The 13,372-nt window shown below is 41.5% G+C and overlaps 1 protein-coding gene across 1 annotated transcript in view; it reads right to left on the bottom strand.

The window, feature by feature from the left end:
• The window catches only part of MAGI1 (membrane associated guanylate kinase, WW and PDZ domain containing 1), a gene marked incomplete at its 3' end in the record, with an annotated part of 229,816 nt that overhangs the window by 198,321 nt on the left and 18,123 nt on the right, over window positions 1–13,372 (bottom strand).

Raw genomic sequence — 13,372 nt, 5'->3', positions numbered from 1 at the left:
AATAATTCGGTGCTTGAATACTTTTTATAGAAGTACATGAAGCAGAGCACCACTGCAGCACGCAAAGCGCAGGCCCGTTACTCTCACTAGCTTTACTACATGGGCAAAATTAATGCAAGCTAAACAAACTGTACACTTCCCTCAACCCATCTAACTGACTCTTTTTGCTATATGTATGTATATACAGACATATAATTCTTTTCTGAAACATTTCATTTTCCATAAGCAACATAATAAATTGTTTTGATCTTCCTGTGAAGAGAAGACAAATGGATTAGGCATTCCCTCTGTGCCCAATCACATACATGCAATAGGAGCTTTTGAACACTACTCCACCATTTCAACAACCTGTTTCAATAAGAATTCACCTTTTACTTTGGCCTGATTGCTTTAAGAAAAACCCGTTCAATACTGCAAGCAATACAGCCCATACAACAGAAAGAATTGCTAATATCAGAAGAAAGTTGACTTGACTTGGACAATAACACAGAACTAACCTGAGACTGTTCAATGCACACATGCAAACATACACAAAACCATTAACTCATTCATTTAGGATCATGTTTTGTCCCCTCATTAAAGAACATAAAATGGGTGAGGGGACTACGGGTGTTCAAGGGGAAGCCAGGAAAAGATACCTGACAGGTTTCAGTTCAGTTCTTCTATCAACTATTCCAGGAACTTATTAACGTTGAAGGAGTTATGTCTGCATAAGCTAGAGGAGAATGAGAGCAACAGCGTAAGCTGCCTGCGTTAAAGACAGCAGCCTGCTGTGGCTGTCAGCGCAAGGAAATCACACATCTCTGGATGGCGTCTTCCACAACTTTTTCCTCGTAATTCCTCACAATGGATTTTCTCCTCTTTTGCATTTTACAGCTTAAAACTCTTATAACGCTTGCCAACTCCACCTTGGTTTTTCCTTCCTAGTAAATCATTAGAAGTGACTGAAATAGTTCTGTGCAAATGAACTCACTGCCATGCCTTCAGCTCCTGTTAAATGCCATTCTGGGTATTATGTGCTCTGAAAATGAAAACCTGACCCAACGCCACCTTCTTCCAAGTCCTTCACCTAACCAAAGCAGCAGGCTTGATATTAAGCAAATTCCTGATTTCACAATGGATTCTCAATTAAATATCACAGAAAACATTTTTACAGTCGTACTTCAAATATGGTATGTGTCACAATGTTGTGGGGGAACTGAAGAGAGGAAAGATGAAAACAGCATGGCTTGTCATCACTTCCATAATTTCATTGAGAAAATATTTCAGAAATATAAAACTGAATGGATGGGGTTATAGGAAGAGAAGGTTCTTTTCATTCAGTATGTGCAGTTTAGACAGCAGAGTGGCAAGAAACGCTAATGGATAAACTCCTTAACTACATGAGGTCCTTCAGCGGTTCAAGCTTGCCCTTTAGCCTGCTGATTTTTAGAAAGCTCCAGACTACCAAGCGAGTGATTGCTATTCTTACAGACCCTTCCGGGACCACGAAGTCTCCTTTTACTGGCATGCTTCAAATGTCATGTTCCTCTTGCTAATGAGTGATAAAACAGTCCACAACTCAGAAAAAATAGTTCTTGCTGTTTAAGTATCCAGTGACCACAGAAGTAAATGACAGAAGGTGAGAGAGAGATACAAATACTTGATGATGAGGACAGACAATCTTTAAATGGAAAGGACACTTTTTAACTACTTCCCCTCCCCCCACTTGTTTTCTTTTTTTCCTTTTCTTCTTTTTTGTCTAAAATAGTCTGGATACCTTTCAAATACCCCAAATTAAGTTATTCCACTTTTCAACTTATTGTGCCTTTCTTTTCTTTACCAAACCCTCCCCCCTGCTCAGATGAGAAGTTCAGTGAGCTACCAGCCACCTTCCAACACCATTCATGCAGTACCAAGCACCCTGAGCCTCATATGAATACCAGTAGCAATATCCACAATACAAATACACAGATATATGCATGCTACATGAACACGGTTACACCTTTTTCTTCTATTTGAGGATACAAACTTATTTTGGGGACAGCTTTGTATTTGTTCTAACTTCTCCAAAACATAATTGGACATTGCAGGAATAACAGGGATATTGAGAAACCCAAATAACCACTGCTGTGCATCCTCATGTGACTGAGCAGAAACAGTCGAATTGTTCCATTACAGGCCAGCACCAGACCAGATAGCCTGTTTGCTTTGCTGTACAGAACCTAAAATAACCACAAAGAAGAGCAAATGTCAAGAGTTACTGTTATTACCATATGTAAAGTGCAGAACAAAATTATTTCCTATCAGTTCTGCTGTGAAGAGAGCACGATTCCTGGATTATAGCTTTCGTGCTGAATAGCATCACTGAAATTAAAGGCAATTCAAAGTAGAACCATCTAATGAAACAATGAAGGGAAAGCAATCTGCTGTAGCAACACAAAACAGCAGACCATACAAACTGGCTGAGGCACAAAAGGAGAATGTTTTCCAGTCTTAACACTGGAGAAGGTGGTTAAAATGGCTGAAAAGATGATATCCTTTTCATTGTAACTTATTCAAGGCCTGAGAACATCTTGATTTCCTTATTAGCTGCAGCAAAAATGCCGCTAATAAAAAGATACAGAAAATTACTAACACAAGTTTGAAACGTTTTTCACATTGTAGGATTCAAGTCACATCTGTTCCTTCATTGATCAAACTCCCTCATAACACCTCTATGTTAAGCTTTTTTTTTTTTTTAAATATATATGCATATATATCTTAACATATACTGTGGTTATAACCTGTTCTGCAGTCATATCTGTAACATACATTAATGCAATGTATTATTTCAATACCTAAAGGGGGCCTATAGGAAAGATGGGGAAAATCTTTTCAGTAGGGCCAGCTGTGACAGGACAAGGGGTAATGGTTTTAAACTAAACCAGGGTAGGTTTAGACTGGATATAAGGAAGAAATTCTTTACAATGAGGGTGGTGAAACACTGGAACAGGTTGCCCAGAGAGGTGGTGGAGGCCCCATCCCTGGAAGCATTCAAGGCCAGGTTGGACAGGGCTCTGAGCAACCTGATCTGGTTAAAGGTGTCCCTGCTCCTGCAGGGGGGTTGGACTAGATGACCTCTAGGGGTCCCTTCCAACCCAAAACATTCTATGATTCTATGTAGGGCAGTGAAGCCCTTTATTTATGGGAAGCATTTTATTTTATTAGGAAGGAATGCATTTATTAGGACACATTTTCTATATGAAAATTTTTGATTCAGAAGGACATGTGGAATGCATGCAGACAGAAGAGGAGGAGCAAACAGCCCACATGAGGCCATTCGATTGCCTGACCCAAGCACTCTTACACTCTTGGCCTTGGAAGAGGCATTGCAGAGAGCAGCAGGGCTACCAGCGGTCATGGAGAGCACTCCATTAGGAACTGTTGGGGGCACAGATCAGTTCTAAAACATTTTGTGAACACATTCTTCCGTTTAGATTCCATACTCTCGGTGTGGTTTTATCACACAGCACTGTAAGGATTCATTATGCTATAAATTATTTCAAGACCAAAGGCTAGGACTGTGCATTGAAATGCACAGGGCAACCATGAAAATCTCAAAATCTGTCAACAAATGAAGCTCATTTGGAAGAAATTGAATACAAAGGGCAGCTATGAAACCACACAGCGTAGAGCAGCAGGGAATTGGTGCTATGGCATGAACTTGAAAGTAACTGTCAGTTTAGCATTTCTCATGATTGAAAGCCATACAAACCCAGGGGTCTCAAGGCCAAACAGAGCTGTCTGCCTGGGACGGGAATCCAACCCAGCCATGTTGTTACCAGGTTCAGTCTGCATCTAACTGGGAAAACGTTCAGAGCGGCACCGGCACACTATGTCTGGTAAGGGAAGGGAATGAATTAAGGTACAGGTTACGTCTTCTTTTTCTTCACACAACCACGGGTTTTGCTTGGCTAGATAGCTAACTAAATAAAAGAAACCAGTGGCAAAGTGAAAATCTAGAAAATTCATCTTTCTAAGGGGAGCATACTAAAATACTCCCAAAACAGGCATGAAAATTGTCATTTTTTCCCCTCTACATAACTGGGAAGGAATCACTCTCCATCTGCCTCTACAATTAAGAGGGGACGATGGCACCATGCAGAAAAATACAGCCAAAGACGTTCATTGCTATTGTAAAGTGAGTATTTCTGCCCCTTTATCTTTCTTACCACACAGATGTGAAGTTCTAGGCAGTTCAGCTGCTTGCTTTTGTCACCCAAAAACTTGTAAGAGTTCTCAAGAAGTCACATTTAATACACTAGCATTGCTATACTGCCGTTAACCTAATTGATTGTGTGACTCTACATTATCTGAACTTAAAAGAGCAGAAATGCATGGCATTTTTAAAGAAAAGCCATCCATCCCCTCTCCTTTGCTAGAACAAATTCGGCCACTTCTCAAAGTAACAGCAGGCCAAGACAGATCCAAACTCTTTGAAGATATTGATTCATAGCCTACCGCCTCAAGGAGTTTTTTTACTTGTAACAACCTTCAATAAAACTTGCACCAATTTTTTTTTCTGTAATGCAAACTGTCACCTTCTGGATTGCAAACGCTCAGTTTCCCACGTTTCATTCACTTTATTGTAGGCAAGGGGCTTTGTTGCTTTGTTTTTCATTCTAACTCACTACCAGCTGCAAAAGGAGAACTACTATTTTTCCAAAACAAAAGGTAAAATATACTTTCTAGTTTCTGGGTAAGCAGGTTAAAGTTAGACTATAAAAATTTTACTGCAATGGCATCCATTAACCCTAGGCAAAAGTACCGCAGATTCGAATCTAGGCCACCATTACACATCCACTGGCATTCTATTTAATATTCTTTTCATGGCGCTTCTAAGTACATTTGATCTCTTTGATAGCTTCTTGGCAATACTTTTTCATTAGAGTCATTATCTAAAAATCTTTTGATTTTTGTTTTAATACACATAAACTTACTGTGAAGCTGACTTAAATACCACTAAAGCCACTTGGAATAAGGAACTCAAATGTACTAATCTCCACAAATACTACCTTCTGAATACAACTTTTTGAATTGCAGAATGGGTGAAAGAAAGATGCGGAGAATCACATAGGCATTCTTGGTCAGTAATGGAAAGTTACTTTTCCCCTTCCCTAGTAAAGATTTCACCTTACACAAGCCAACAGGGATCTTCAGTCTGCATTTAATAATTAGGTTTGTTTAGATGTTCATTTCGCAAAAGAATCACAGGCTGTGAATTAATAGAATGATCTTCCAAGCTGAACTTATTGGCAGGGTTTTGTTCAACAGTTGACTTTTCTGGATCTCAAATCCAAAATTTTCATCACATAGCTGTCACGTGATGAAAATTTGTAAAAGAAGCAAATCACAGTATACCCCAGAAAATGCAAAGGCTTTAATATGACAGATGCATCACCCAGAAGATCTACTGCTGAAAGAATTGCTCTTCTGCAACCTGGAAAAAGGCAAAGAAACCCGGTAAACCAAGATTAAAATCACATCCAAGTCATTGGACTATGATAAGACTTATTTTAAATTGTTTCCACCTAGCTTCACCCTTGGGTTTTGCTATAAGACATAACAGTTTTTGATACTTGGTACCAATTGTCAATTCAAATTAGATTAAACTGTAACAACAAAGTCTGGGAGACCCTGTCTAGGAAGACTTAAAAAAAAACTATTACTTGGTATACTTGAAAAATAAATAATATTCCGCTGCTTCGGAGAAGCCCAGGATGGGAAGAGCAGAGCTGTCATCTGCTAGAACAGAGATAAATTAACATGGCTCTGTCAGAGAGCCCAATATAAGACACTGTATTATGTACGGTCTCAGGATGTCTTAATAGCTTCTTGCTCTCCTAGAAGCTTATAGCTCAGCCCAAATTCCACACGCATAATTCTTCATCCTACATAATGAGGTGATTGTTGCATCATTGACAAATGCAGAATAAAAAATTCAGGCTTTGGTTATGAAATATGCTAACCAAGAATCAAAAATGATTAAACCCCAGCACCTTGAGAGAACTGATTTACTTTGCATTCATGAAACATCGAGTCATTTACATAGCGAGTGCAGAGACATCTCTAACAACTATGCCAACATCTTGCCTTAACAAATCTCCAAACCTTTCCTAGGTCTCCTTACCCAGGCGCTCCCATGTGAAAAGAACCGAGGCTGGGGTCTAAGTACTGGTAGAGTGGAAAGGGTGAAGGGTGTGAAGGAGAAAATAAGACCAGACATCACACAACAGGAGTAGTTTAACTGACAAAGAACACTGTTGTTGCACAGTGATCTATGGGTAATAACTGTTTACTAAATAAACTCAAGGCTTACAGAAATATCTCCCTGTCGATTTAATGATTTTCACTGTTGTGAAGAGCTAGAGCTTGATGTTAGAGGATACTTGCATCTGAGTCTGCTGCTGGTAGGTTTTAAAGTTACATAGAAAAAAACCCCAACACTAATATTCTTCAAAGTGTGACATGAAATCTTCCTTTCAGCAAAAGCAGCAATGTCATTCCGGGACACCCTCTGCAACAAAGCAACCCTATTTATATGCTGCCTTAAAAGGACTGGAAAGTTAACTTAGCAGCTGTACCTGCGACTCCAGCTGTGCCCAAACTTACAGCGCAGCAGTGCCCAGGGACGCTCCCGTGCCCTGGGCCACGACTATTAAGCTGTTAGAAGGGTCCCTGGCACAATTTTGGCCTGTGCCAACGATCATTTTCCCATGCAATCCCAGGCACAGTTTGAGAGCTGGCACTGTTTCCAGTCCTATGGGAATGTTTTGTAGGTTAAGAGACTTCTAATGGTACAGATGGGGCTTATTCTGTACCAGCTGGCCTCGGTGCCCAAAACACTAGCACAGAGGTAACCTCTAATACAATATTAATTGCAAAGTAAGCATTGTTTGTCATGGGTTTTTTTCCACTTTTTTCCCCACAAAGTTCTTGAGACACTTCACAACACTGAAAACTAGGAAGTTTTTTAATTCTGAGTTAGTTCAATGACAGCCATTTCCCATATTTATCTCCTGGAATGTCCTAGAAATTCAAGCTAAATAAACAAAAGCTTGTATCATTCAAAGTGCTCTGATAAATAGCTGCTGAAAACTTCAATGCTTATGATTCGGACAGCTTACAGAGGCAAAGACATTTATATTCTGAAGTTACATTTGTAAATTGTTCAAGGATCATACCATGACAACAATCTTATAGGATAAAATAATCTTTAATAACAGGGAGAGTAAGTCTATATTCATGCTTCTTGCTTCTAACAAGCATCAAAGCTGGCTGTCCATGTGACTCAACAGCAGTCTCTAAGAACTAGATTTAGAGCCGCAACGCCACAAACCCTTAGATATGTGAGCAAGCTGGCACAGAGAAGCTGCCTCACATTACTTTGTACTCGTCTCCTGTATCCCAGTCCTTCATGATACTCTTTATGGACATATCTTATATCTTAATAGACCCTATTATTGTCGGTAGTGCTCCCTGCAGAAATCTGCCCAGGAGTAATTTGCAGGATCACAGCGTATTCAGCCACATTAAACTGAGCAAAGCTACTCTAGATGGAAAGAATTTCCAAATCCATTCTCCGGACGGATTGTACCAGAGCTCAAGAGAATAATGAAGGAATATCTCTGAGCGTGCACAAGCAACACAAACAGACAACGTGTATGTGGACAGACAGCCACCACTAGAATGGTAAAAGTCATCAGGTGCACTTTAGGTTGGTAAGCAGTCGCAGAGGAGCAACGTGATGTGCTCCAAATCACTTGGTGGCTTCGGCAGAACCCGAATCCCTAGCAAGTATCCCCTCCTCCTGGCCATGCTGCTCCCAGGGCACCATGCCACCCTCCTCAGCACCCTCCTTCGGGGCACATCACCTCCTCCAGACCACAGCCCAAACACAAAACTGGGTTCAACCTTGCCTGAAGTGGGATCTAAATTTCCCCTCAGCCTCTGGAAACCAGGCTACTGCAGGGCTTTCAGTAGCGCTGTTGTTCCTGGTGAACAGAAACAGCTCCTTACAACAGAGGCAGCTACAGAAAAATCAAATGGCTTTTTTGCAGCCTACCCATGAAAAGAATTGAACCACAGCAACAAAGAGAAGAACTTATTACCATGGTTATTGCTGCTATTTCTAGACAAAGTGAATGGGCTTTTTAGGCTTTCATAAGAGAATTTACAGACTCTGGGGCAAGCACACTGTTAGTAATTGCAGTTGCATTCTGCCACTTGAGTATTTTGGCAATTGAACTGTCAGAAACCATCTGATAGAAAAATGTCTCCACATCATTAGTGCCAGCAAGGAGGATGTTATGTGCCAAAGTATGAAGTGAAAAGTACTTCTGCTTTTATAAGTGATTCTTCTACAGCTCACGGATGTCAAACCCCAAGCCCCTTCCTGGCCCTTTGCAGGACTAAGCTTTGAGATGTCACATGCTCTACCAGGTCCTTCAAAGGGCTTTTTGGTTCCACACAGCAAAATATCAGCATTCCTTATTCAAATCCAATTGCTGTCTTACCTGGCCCCCCACCAATAAGTACAATATTTCTTACGCACCACAGCCTTTTCACAGCAGATCACTGCTGTCTCTGTTCTCTCCTGCTTAGATCTCTTCCTATCTCTAACAAAACATTTTAGTTTTCACAACTGTGGCCCTCAGCAAAGCCAATAGGAGCTGCAGGATGTTCATCACGTTTGAAAATTGGATTACTAAAAAAAGAGGCTCTGGAAACATGCTGGAAAATTTCAGTCTGCAAAATTAGAAACTAAGTAAAATCAGATGAATTTTATAGTCCTCCAGGATTCTTTTCAGATTTCAGTCTCTCTCTGTTTTCTTATGATACTTATTAAAACAAATTATTTACTATTTCTTTTTTAACTTAAAACGCAGAATTCCAACTGTCTGAAGTTTCCTCAGCTTGAACATTCAAGATGTTCCTCAGCATTCAGTCACCAGCTCCTTTCAATTTAGAGCCTTCTAATTACACTGGAACCATAAGCACATTTGTCAAGATTTATGAAACAACAGATCTCTACTCTATGTAACTGGTTCTAATCACAAAGCAACTGCCCATCTTCATTTTGGGTACTGCTTGTTCAGTCCTTTCACCTCAGTCTTGCTTAATTTCTCATCTGCTGCATAGCTTGTGGACTAACAACAATTTTCTTTTAATGAGTGTGTGCATTCAGCAGTGAATTGTAGAGATTGTAATCAGCCAGAAATGCATCCATTTCCATGTTTACTCTTGTAAGGTTGCAGATGGGGAAAATAGGTCTTTCCCTGGGTTGCTTATGCTACCAACTACTCCTATTTTGTCTAATGAAAAATCATGCACGGGAAAAATAGCAATTTTGCCCACTTAAAATTAAAGTGCATATATTATTAAATCAATTATACATCAAATAAAGTACAACTAAGCCTTTGAATAAGACAGACAAAACAATGGCTGGTTTTGCACCTGCACACCCTAGGAATTTGGGAAAGCAATTGATACTAATGTAAAAAGAAAAGATATGCAAGATTTAAGTGCTTCCAAGAAAGAAGATCTAGCCACTGGTGATTACACCTGCCACTGAGTTACAACTTCCATCCATTTTCTGCTGACAGTGATTGAACGCAAGGTCTCTGGCAGTAACTTTCTAAACCAAGGAACTTCAGCGATTCGCTTAAGTATATTTTAAACCAGAAAGGTTTTATACTGTCTTTATCGATCACTGAGGATAACACACAGTTCTTCCAAAGGAAAGATGCTGTCTTGTTGCCGGTGGGATGAACAACTCCACTCTTCTGCTTTATCAGAGGATAATTTTTCCTAGAGGATCTGAATAAACGAACCAGGACATCTAGATTTGATCGTCAGTTCTGCCTCAGACTTCTCGTATACAGTTAATCTCCTTCAGCTTTAGTAAAATAGAGATAATACTATTTCCTCCAGGCTCTGCCTGTCTGAGCTGGTGAGCTTTCGGAGGCAGATCCGCTCACTACTGACGCACCCAGCCTTGCCAGGCGGTGAATTCAGCACGGCCAGGACTGAGCGTGGAGCCGCCTCCGCCACCAACAGCCGATTCCTCATCCTTGCTCCTGCCTAAAACGCTTGAGAGCTCTGCTCCACCATCTCCTACAGAGGCTTTCAACAAACAAAAAACTTCATCCACAGACTCCAAGGGACGGAATGCTGCAGGTTTTGCCTGGCCGTCATTGAAGTGTGTGCCTGCACTCATTTGGTTGCGGGGTTGGAGGGGAGCGTGGCACCTCGCTGAAAGTTTAAAGCAGCCTGAGAAACTTGAGCGAAATCAAATAATACAAATAACGCTACAAAGACAGTTAAACACTTAAGGGTGCATGCAAAAACACACGACACAGACATACAGTTCATGTGTACATGGATACAATTAAGTTTGGGTTCTGGAAAACTAAAAAGACAAAATTAGAATGCACAGTGCTAACTGCAAACTCCACCAAGATTATATTTTAAGCAGCAGTAGATTGAATCAAAATACATAATTCACAGTTCCTTCCTAATCCATTTCAAAGTGAAATATTAATCAATAGAAGTATTTCATTCCACCATTTACTTCTGTTCCTCAGAAAAAATACACTTTATACGTCTCTCCTTTACTGCTTTGCAGAGCTGTAGGGCTCAAAGTGCTCACTGCCAGCTTACAGACTTTGCTCAGGCCTATGCTAAGCACCTCCAAAACCAGACTGTAAATCACCCTGAGTTTGAAACTGGAATGGAAATGAATTTGCCTATAAAAGCAGAATATCTTCTGTACATTTGAGACCTTAAACTGCAAGTTAGGACGTTGTACTGGGATTTTTCAAACTCAGATGAGATTACATCTTGGTTACAAATTTGATCCTTTCCCAACTGGAATTTGTAAGCTCAAAAAACCATATGCAAAGTAGTTCAGGCTAAATTTTAGGCTTCTTCCTCATCCTTAAAAACCTCTCTTAATTTGTTTGCAAACAGCAGAGTCCAGCATCATCCCTAGGGTTTTAAGTTAAGTTACCTTGGAAAATATACAGCCAAAGAGTGCTGGACATAGAGAGGACAATATCTGCCAGGAGCTGTCACTGAAATTCTCTTCTCTAAGGACTATGGTTCCTACCTGACCATTTCTAAACCTTTTTAAAGCATTCCCAACTTTTTAAGATCTTTGCAGAAATTCCCTATAAACAATCATGTGCCAATTAAACCCCTTTAAAATCCCCCCCCAACTCTTTTTCCTTGCATGCTCATAAAATACATAGCAGTCATCAAGGCACACTTCACATGGTCCTGAGAGAAGAAAAAATTGCCAGATCTTTGCAATCATTTTGTTAAGAGTTCTCCAGACTGACACACAATCCAATTCTTTATCTAAATAAGATATGCTATGTGCTGCTACTAACCTCCAGAAAATGATGGGAGAGACAGAATTGCTACTGTTCTACGCTTGCAGATCGCATGCAGGGCTAGTGTTGTGCAACCCTAGGCGTGCTTGAAAGATAAACTGCAATTTTTAATGTACTGCCATCAGGTTTTCACTGAATACCCTCCTCAGACTCTGGAAACAAATGATTCTCTGTTTGGGAGCCTTGTGATCAATTGGAATGGCTGTTCTGTGGCTATTTCAGCTAGGCTGGCTGTGTGCTTTGCTGAGTACATGGCTTTGAGGAAAAGACATCTGTAACTAAGGAGAAATAGCTGATTAAGTGCCCTCTCCCAAACTAGCAGGCCATTATTTATCTTGATAAACAGCCTCTCCAAGGAAGGAGAAACAAGCCGGCCGCGCTTCCAACGCACGAGTCCCTTGGGGCTGGGCTCAGCACCACGCCTGCACCTTGGGACCCGTATTGCTCCTCGCCTGCAGCCACTGGCAAAGAAGCCAAGAGTCAACACAGCCCATCGTGTCAGACCACCGCTGTGCGTCCTGCCACCATAGCGAGGTGCGAGAAGAGAGGCTACAGATTGCCCAAACCCCATCAACTTGTTTACAGGCTAAAGACAATTAAGACAAAGTCCAAAATGTGATGAAGAATGCATACAGCATATCTGAAAATGAAATTTCTGCAGCTCAGCTCCATCTTTCTGGCCAGACACCTGGAAACTCTTCTCTAAGGGGCGTGCAGCTGCCACCAGTGGGGCTGGCTAATGTTTCTGGTGGGAGAGAAAACGAACCACGGGCAACAGTCCAAGAAACCTCTGCCAGCACTACCCTCCCTCGCCAGTCTTGTGCCAGTGCTTTCCCCAACCTTGGTGCGAGATACAGCCGAGCACACGTAGAGAGGTACAGACCGGCAGAACTGCCTCGGGCTCAGGACTCCTCTAATGCTCCGCTATCAGAAGCGCTGCTAAAACAGAAGAGACCCCAATTAAAAGAAGATCGCTTAAGAGACATTGCCTTTCTCATGCTTTTCAGGTCTCAGTTTCTGCCTCTTTCTGGCTTGAGTATCTTCGGAGAAACCACTTCTGCCCTGCTGTCTGCAGGCATAAGGGCAGCAGCGCAGACGGATGATCTGCACAAGCGTGGCCAGGGCACGGCCCTGCCAACTGTGGCATGAAGGACAGCAGTCCTGGGAAGGCGTCTTCCATTCCCCATCTTGTACAAACCACACTAACTAGGGAGAGCTGCAGCCCACAGGGAGCAGACCCCTGGGTATTCCCTATGTGGGGCATAAACAGCATCTTTTGCCTTTTACAGCCATCAGCAAGGATGTGCTACGCTCTGTGCTCTGCTTAGGGACCGCTGTGTCCCGCACAGCAGAAAGAGTGTGAACGATACTTATTTAATGATATCTTCTTCCTCCTTCGAGTTATTTATCTTGTCAGACTTGAGGCCAATTACTAACAAAATCTTTGACGTGACAAACGTGCCATAGACTCTGTCACTCCTTCAAGCAGAGCTAAAAGTAGCAACCGAGCACGCAAAGATAGGGCATTTGGCAGGAGAAAGCAGCCCCTGCCCTCCGCTCTGTGCTGTCAAGAGCAGCAGCCACACGGAGCAGGCTCGCTCTGCAAAAATCACATTACAGCAGTCGGTTACCAGACAGCCCGCTAAAGCTAACTCAAGCTAGAAGAAAAACTAACTCTTTTAATGACTAATTAACTTCTGCACTGAACTGCTCAGCAAAAAAGGGCTGATTTGGTGCACGTGAAACCACTAGAAAAAACGGTAAGTCCCAAGATATTCTGGTACCTCAAGCATAAATTGCGATGTTATGCCTTTAAGCCACAGAACAAGGTGTGAAAAGACAACTGTTAACAGAAGTAATTGGGTTTAACGTCCCACCCTGTCCACTGCAAGTGGCAGTAAATTAAATTACCTAACATTGCATACCTGGAGAGCTACCACAGCTCAGCTGCTGAA

This window comes from Egretta garzetta, unplaced genomic scaffold, assembly GCF_000687185.1.
Source record: "Egretta garzetta isolate BGI_Z169 unplaced genomic scaffold, ASM68718v1 scaffold91, whole genome shotgun sequence".
NCBI classification, from domain to species: Eukaryota; Metazoa; Chordata; class Aves; order Pelecaniformes; family Ardeidae; genus Egretta; species Egretta garzetta.
The sequence above is the reverse complement of the archived record's forward strand: the minus strand, read 5'-3'. Positions and strand labels throughout refer to the sequence as shown.